This window comes from Vicia villosa, unplaced genomic scaffold (assembly GCF_029867415.1).
Source record: "Vicia villosa cultivar HV-30 ecotype Madison, WI unplaced genomic scaffold, Vvil1.0 ctg.002857F_1_1, whole genome shotgun sequence".
NCBI lineage: Eukaryota > Viridiplantae > Streptophyta > Magnoliopsida > Fabales > Fabaceae > Vicia > Vicia villosa.
In genome coordinates, this window is record NW_026706048.1 from 44,746 (window position 1) to 51,804 (window position 7,059).

Below are 7,059 nucleotides of genomic sequence, written 5' to 3' on the forward strand. Positions count from 1 at the left end.
CCATTGTTGAGGAAAGAAGAAATCCTCAAGAGGTGCAAAATAAATGCCTTTTCAATCTAGGTTTCCTAGCCTAGAGAGGTTCAAAATAGTATTGCAAGAGACCAAAGTTCAACTCCAAGAACAAACTGAATAGAAACGGTCAAACAAAGCTTTGCCCCTTGAGGAATAAACTCAACTGGGGATTAATCAATCTCCGTGAGGAATTTACAGATCATCTTCTTCTTATCAAAAAGATTGGACAACACATCAAGCTCTATTATGGGAATTCAAAGAAAATTTCTTTGGAGAAAATCACCATTCCGAACTTGCAGAGGAACTAAGAAGTTAACATCAAAGCAAACAAGTTAACATGCGGGGGATTTTAGTTCAAAACTCAACACAAGGTGAGAAAGAAAACCCAACAGTCAACCGTTGTCTCAAAACTTCTTGGTAGAGAGTGACATACTCTGGATTGGTCATGGCAACGACCTTTGTACTTCAAGCTAATGAGGTGATCAAGGTAACTTCTGATTCACAACTTGCCCCATACTACGTGGTCTATGAAAGGAAACTACCTCAAAAAGGTTCATAGAGATCCTTGGTGTCATGCAGACTTGGAATAATCTATCCCGGATCAACAGATTTTTTGAGAGATTTGTCAAATCTTGACGTAGCTGCCCCAGATTGACTAAACTTGGCACATTCTTTTACTCGAAAAAGTCTTCGAGCTTTGCCCCATGATGGTAGTCAAACTTGCAAAAGCATTATACTGGGAAAACAACATGCCCCTGGCAATGTTTTAGTTTTCTACTGATGATCAGATGTTAACTTCCTGGATGTCAAACAAATGTTTACAAGCAGAAAAATGTTTATTCTGAGAATGATAATGAAAATGCAACAATTATGTAAGTCTTGAAGTTTCGAAAAGATGTCGCATAACTTTGTGAATGAATCACTAGTTAAGAGATGACATTGATTTTTTTTTATTTTTTATGCATATGATACCAACACAAGTTTTCAGCATAACCGATAGGAGTCAGGAACGCTTTCTTGTTTAAGTATGCTTTCGAAATAAACCCTGCTTCAATTAGGACTTTTGAGGGTTGTAACGTGGCCTGGTTCACGGTTTTCAGAAAAAAGATTTTTAGGCTCAAAGTTTATTTAGCCCACCCCAACTTCGTGATGTTCTCCAGTCCTATGTTCAGTTAACTCAACATGAGTATTCATCTCTCAAAAGGATTTTGTGCTATTAAGGACCTAATGAAGCTTTCTTGGGAGTAGCAGTCACCTTTTTGTCTTCGTGATTGCATTCACACGGATTTGTTCATCGTTGAGGACTTTTGCTTTGTAGTCCTTTCTTTTCACTTTTCACTTTTTTCTCTTCTCTCTTTTTTTTTTATTTCCCTAACTTTTGCCTGGACTGATTCTTTTGAATTGGTCATCCAGCGGGATGCTCTAACTTTTGCCTAAGTCACTTGTTTTCAAGTTTTTGACTTAGCGAGCTTTTTTCTTTCTTTTTTTTTTCACTTTTTCTTTCATTTTTTTTTTATTTGAACAAATCGTATGATATTGACGTTGTCTTGACTTGTTGAGAGGGTTGTGACTGCCTCATTTCTTGGCGGATGAAGGATAACCATTGTAGTTTCACATTTTCCAGCCTTTTGATGCGCGGGGAATAACCATTGTGGTTTCACATTTTCCAGCCTTTTGATGCGCGGGGAATAACCATTGTGGTTTCCCATGATCCAACCATTGATGTGGATATGACATGCTTGACCTTTGGATGCACAATCCTTTTTGAAATATGAACACTCGGTCAAATTAACTAAAGACTACCCTGCCCCAGGTTAAAAATTAGGGTTTTTTCGTTTAGAAAAGAAACTCCTACTTCAAGGCTCAAAGGGGTTAACAAGGGATTATCTTCCTTATATCTCCGGTGTTTGGGAATTTGAAACAATGCCTGTACATCATCAGCAGGGTTTTATTCAAAAGCATACAACCAGAAATTTTGCGTTTTCAGATCATCATCCTCCCTCCAATCTTTGCATAAGCAAGAGTTTGGCAAAAGCAATTGGCATCATAATGCATGAAAACAAATAAACATGAGTGAAGCGAATGGATTACTTCAAGACAAACATTATCATTGTGTTAGCATTAACATTAAAAAATAAACAAGTTTCTACATGCAAACAATGCATTGAAAAACAAGAAATATTACAAATGGAAATCAATAAGAATACTAAAAACTGAGGAAAACTCTCTCCATCTGGGCATATGCTGAACGAAAAATCTTTCGAGCTTCAGGCTGCCATCAATAGTGATTCAATCATGCTTTGGCAAAGAATTGGCTTGAACATCATAACCAACATCTTGGAAAGTCAAAATACCAGCATGGATTAATCTTTGAACTTCATTTTTTAGAGGCCAACAATTATCTAAGTCATGTCCAGGAGCATTCTGATGAAAAGCACAAGTGACATTAGCATTGTACCACCAAGGAATCTTCTCTGGAATTGGAGGTGGTGACCTTGTCTGAACCAAATTCTTATGAACTAGAGCAGGGAACAATTCTGCGTAAGTCATGGGGATAGGATCAAAATTCCCCTTTTGAGGTTGATTTTGCTCGTTCGGTGGAGAATCTTGTTGACGAGTGCTCTGCTGATAATCTGGGATTGCATGAACTGAATTGGATACAGGAATGACATAGGAAACATGCTGATGTTAGTGATGATTGTTTCCTCCCCTGATTCTCTTCTTTGAAAAGTCATTACCAAACTTCTTCACACTACCAACTGAGTTACCTTCTTCAAACAAACATTCCTTTCGGACATCCTTTTCTAGAAGCGCTTTCATATCCACCTCTCTGTGGAAGTCAGCAGGTGTACTGACTACTGTCCCCTTGGGAAAGAACGAGTTCAGAGTTTCAAGAAAGACCTTTGCCATCCTTTCTTCCATCATAGGAGGATTGACTTGGGCAGCAACTAGAGCCTCAACCAGAGCAGTCAGAGGCTCCATACCAGCCTTCAAAGTAACCACCTCTTTGCGGAGTTCAAGAATCTCTTGTTTGATGCTTTCCATTTCTTCTTAGCACGAGCGTTGTACTGATGATACCAGGAGAAAGGGAATAAGGCTCTGGAAAACTTCTTTTAGAAAGTAGGACCAAATGCAGAATGATGCATGAAATGCAATGATTTGTTTTTTTATTTATTTATTTATTTATTTATTTGAGTTTCAAGGAACTTAAGATATTAACTTGTAAACACTCAAACATTGGACTAAAGTTTTGATTAAGTTATCATCAAAATCAATCATCCATTTTGGTGGATTAGAGTTTTCACCCCATCAACACCCAAGATCCATTGAGTTTGATGAAACTTATGATGTTTACAAGGAAAGACCTCTAAGTTCCTTGAAAATCAAAAGAAAAAGAGTTTTCATGGATGCATGAATGCATGGTTTATGCATCAACCACAACCAAGAGCATGCAAGGTCACATAAGATCATAGTTCAAAGGTTCGACGTCACGAGCATGGAGCCATGGGTCTAACCATCCCAAAAGGTATGATCTAAGGAATTTTGTACCTGCCAATCGGGTTCTACAAAGGTTCCCAGAGTTTTCAATCTTCTATCGGATATTACCGGCACGCACAATTGCTCATGGGCGCCAATAATATTCCTAAAAAGACCTCGTCTGAGCGTAGTATCGCATGACAACAAGCTCAAATTGGTACTTGATCTTGTTTCTGCACTACATCCTAAAAAGGCTTAGATTGGTTAAAAGGGTTCTAGGCCATTCAGCTTCTACGGACACTCACTATTGAAAGTAATAGCGTTATCACGATAGTTCGTAACAACCTCTACTACCTTCCACGAGGCCTCCACTGATTGGGGTTCCACCATATGACGCTCATGCTAAGGATTGCTCCTGACATGCGACTATTGGTCTTACCACCTCCTATCTCAAGTTTGTAACACCCCATATTTTCTAAATTTAATTTAATTGGAAATTAAATTATTATTTGGAATTATTCAGTATTTTGTGGAATTATTTGGAAGGAAATATGAGATAGGCTATTGGGCCAAGTGTGGTGTTAGTAAAGAGGGGGTATTATGTTAGTAAAGCCTTTACTAACTAAAATGTTATGTTTCATAAAATAAGGAAAATTGGGAATTAAGGAAAGGAGTCAGAACGTTAAAAATGAGAAGTGGAAGAGAAGAGCGGAGGAACGTAAAGAGGAACCAAAGAGGAAGAGGACCAAAGATCAAGAACTCTTGGCTAAGGTAAGGGGGGACTCTCCGGTTATCATCTATTATCGTGTTCTTAGATAGTAATATTGATTAGGGATGTTGTTGAGTCAATTGGATTATATGATAGATTTAGGGATTTTAGTCAAATTGTATGATGTTGATCCCTATGTTTGAATCCATGATACCTATGTTGTATTGGTCCAAATTGATGCGTGATTGATGTATTATGAGGTGTTTTTCGTGTTGTTTGTGCATTCGATTTCCCTAGGTTCGAACTGGTATGAATTGGGTGTGTTTGGAATGCATAGAATGCTGTTTTTCTGCAGGTTGGGGTTCCTGAAATCGCCGGTTCGCGCCGCGTGCACAGAGTTGGCGCCGCGAACAGGTGGGTAGAATGCCAGGAAATTGTGATACGCACAGGTCGCGCCGCGTACCTGTGTTGGCGCCGCGAAGGCGTACTTGTTTTCTCGTTTCGCGCCGCGTGCATAGGTTGGCGCCGCGAACATGTTTTTGTGGTTCAGGTCGCGCCGCGAACCTTGGTTGCGCCGCGTGCTGTAGCGATAGTTATCTCTGGGGAAAGTTAAATGATGTGTAACTTTCGAATCGTAGGTCTGTTTTTAGTGCCGTTTCGAGTACGATGAATCTTATGAGATAGCCTACGTGTTTAAATGATGGAATGAGGTGTAAATCCAATTATTTTAAATATGATTTTATTTCTTGGTGAATGATGTATTGTACATATATGTGATGAGATATGTTAAAATACATGCTATGTTGAAATATTAATCATGTGACGATTTGTTTAATTGGATGATATATTGTTGACATATATGATGAAATGTAACAATATAAGATGTTGTTTTGAGAAACATTATGATGTGACGAATTGTTGAGAATTGTATGATGTTGATTGATTTGCTTTGAAATGATGTGAATACATGTGTGTCCTTATTTTTGATGATGATGATTGATGTGGACACTTGTATGTTCTTTAATGATGATGATGATGATGATTGATTGTATTGAATGATGCTAACGTATATAGACATACTTTGATGATGATGATGATGTTGATGATGATGATGAAATGAGTATTTGATGATGTTACTCATTAGACTTGACGAGGGTATAAGTATGTTGTATATGTTGCATTCATTCATATGCATTTGATGATGGATCCCGTTGATGAGTGGATCGTTGGTGGCTAATTCCCATTGTGCGGAGATTAGTAAGCAGTCATCGTGTGCCCATGGGGGTGTGAGCGATGAGGTTAATCGTGTGCCCATGTGGGGTGTGAGCGATTAAAGGGCAGTATCGTGGAGAGAAGTCCTGTGAATATGATTCACGAATTTTGGTACCACATGCATAGTGTCAGTTCATACATATGCATACGTTTATAACATGAATGGAAGTATTCCAGTGTTATAAATATTGATGACGTGTTGGTTGTGTGTGTTTGTTGAAATAATGTTGAGTATGCTTATCTGTTTGAAAGATGTGTCTTGTTGACGTTTGTGTAAATGATGGATGTTCCTGATAATCTGAATATGATGAGTTGGGTGAATAATATAACTATGATGTGTTGTTATTTAAGATGCAATAATATTTGTTAACTGTGATGAGACTCACCCTTACTTTGATGATTTCAGATTGGCGAGTAGCTGTTTTCGACTTGGTGAGGATTAGCTCATAAGTCAGTGTATTAGTGTAGCGTCCGGTGTCATGCTCTGATATTGTAACACTGGGGGAACGTTAGATTAGAGTTTATGATGATACTCTATCGTGTTGTTATTGTATTAAATTATGTGGGATATTGCATAGATGATGTTATGCTTATCCGTATGATGAATTTTCCGCTGTGTAAACATGATATGTTTATGTATTATGACAGATTGTTCCTTAGTGAAAGCATGACAATGAATTTATGATGATTTGTTTTAAATTGAATTGTGGCACCCTTGTTTTTCATGTTTTACTCTGAGTTATTTTATTAATTTCCGCGGGGTTTAGAAGGGTGTTACAATAGTGGTATCAGAGCAGGTCGGTCCGTCCGGCCAATTGTTGAGTCAGTTGAGTTGCGCGACAGTTGTATATTGTCGGCATTTTATTCCTTGGTACGCGACATGTTAGTGAATCACTGTCGGTACTTGGTTGTTTGTTGCAGGTGTTGGATTGAAACAAGTGGGGGAGAAGCTTCGCTTCTCGGTTATGTTTCAGTTGAAGAAGATTGATTCAGTAGGCTGTTGTTGGAAACAGTGCGAGCGTTGTCGGAGCTTGTTGTTTCCCGAGTTGAAGGTGACTTGGAATTAAGACTTCACTGGAAATTGAGTTGGAACATCTTGAAGGAAGATGATTAGAGGTAATTGACAGTTATTGTAAGAGAAGGAAATTGGAAAGTTGCAATGTGTCAGCTCTGCTGGTGTGCTGCGAAGTTGTCAGTTGAGTAGCCTTACGACTCAGAAGAGGTTCAGCTGCAAGTTTGCGAAGAGGAATGATGTCGTAATGTTCCAGAAATTGCGCTTCGGCGATGGGAAGTGTTGCTCAAGTTATAATAATGTTTGGAAGTAAAGAGATATGATAAGGGGCTGTTTGGAATGTGATAGAGTTGAAGAGAATGAGTTTTGGAGAGAGATTTTCGTAAGCAAAACGCAGGAAAATTGCTGAATAGCTGCGGAACTTCGAAAATTCATAACTGGAGTTCTGGACATCCGAATTGAGTTCCGTTTGAAGCGTCGGAAAGCTAACGAGATGAACTTTGTTATAAAAATGGTTGCAGCAGCTGTAACATAATTAATTGTGACAGGATGACGTTGGAAAGAGGCGAAGTTGCTG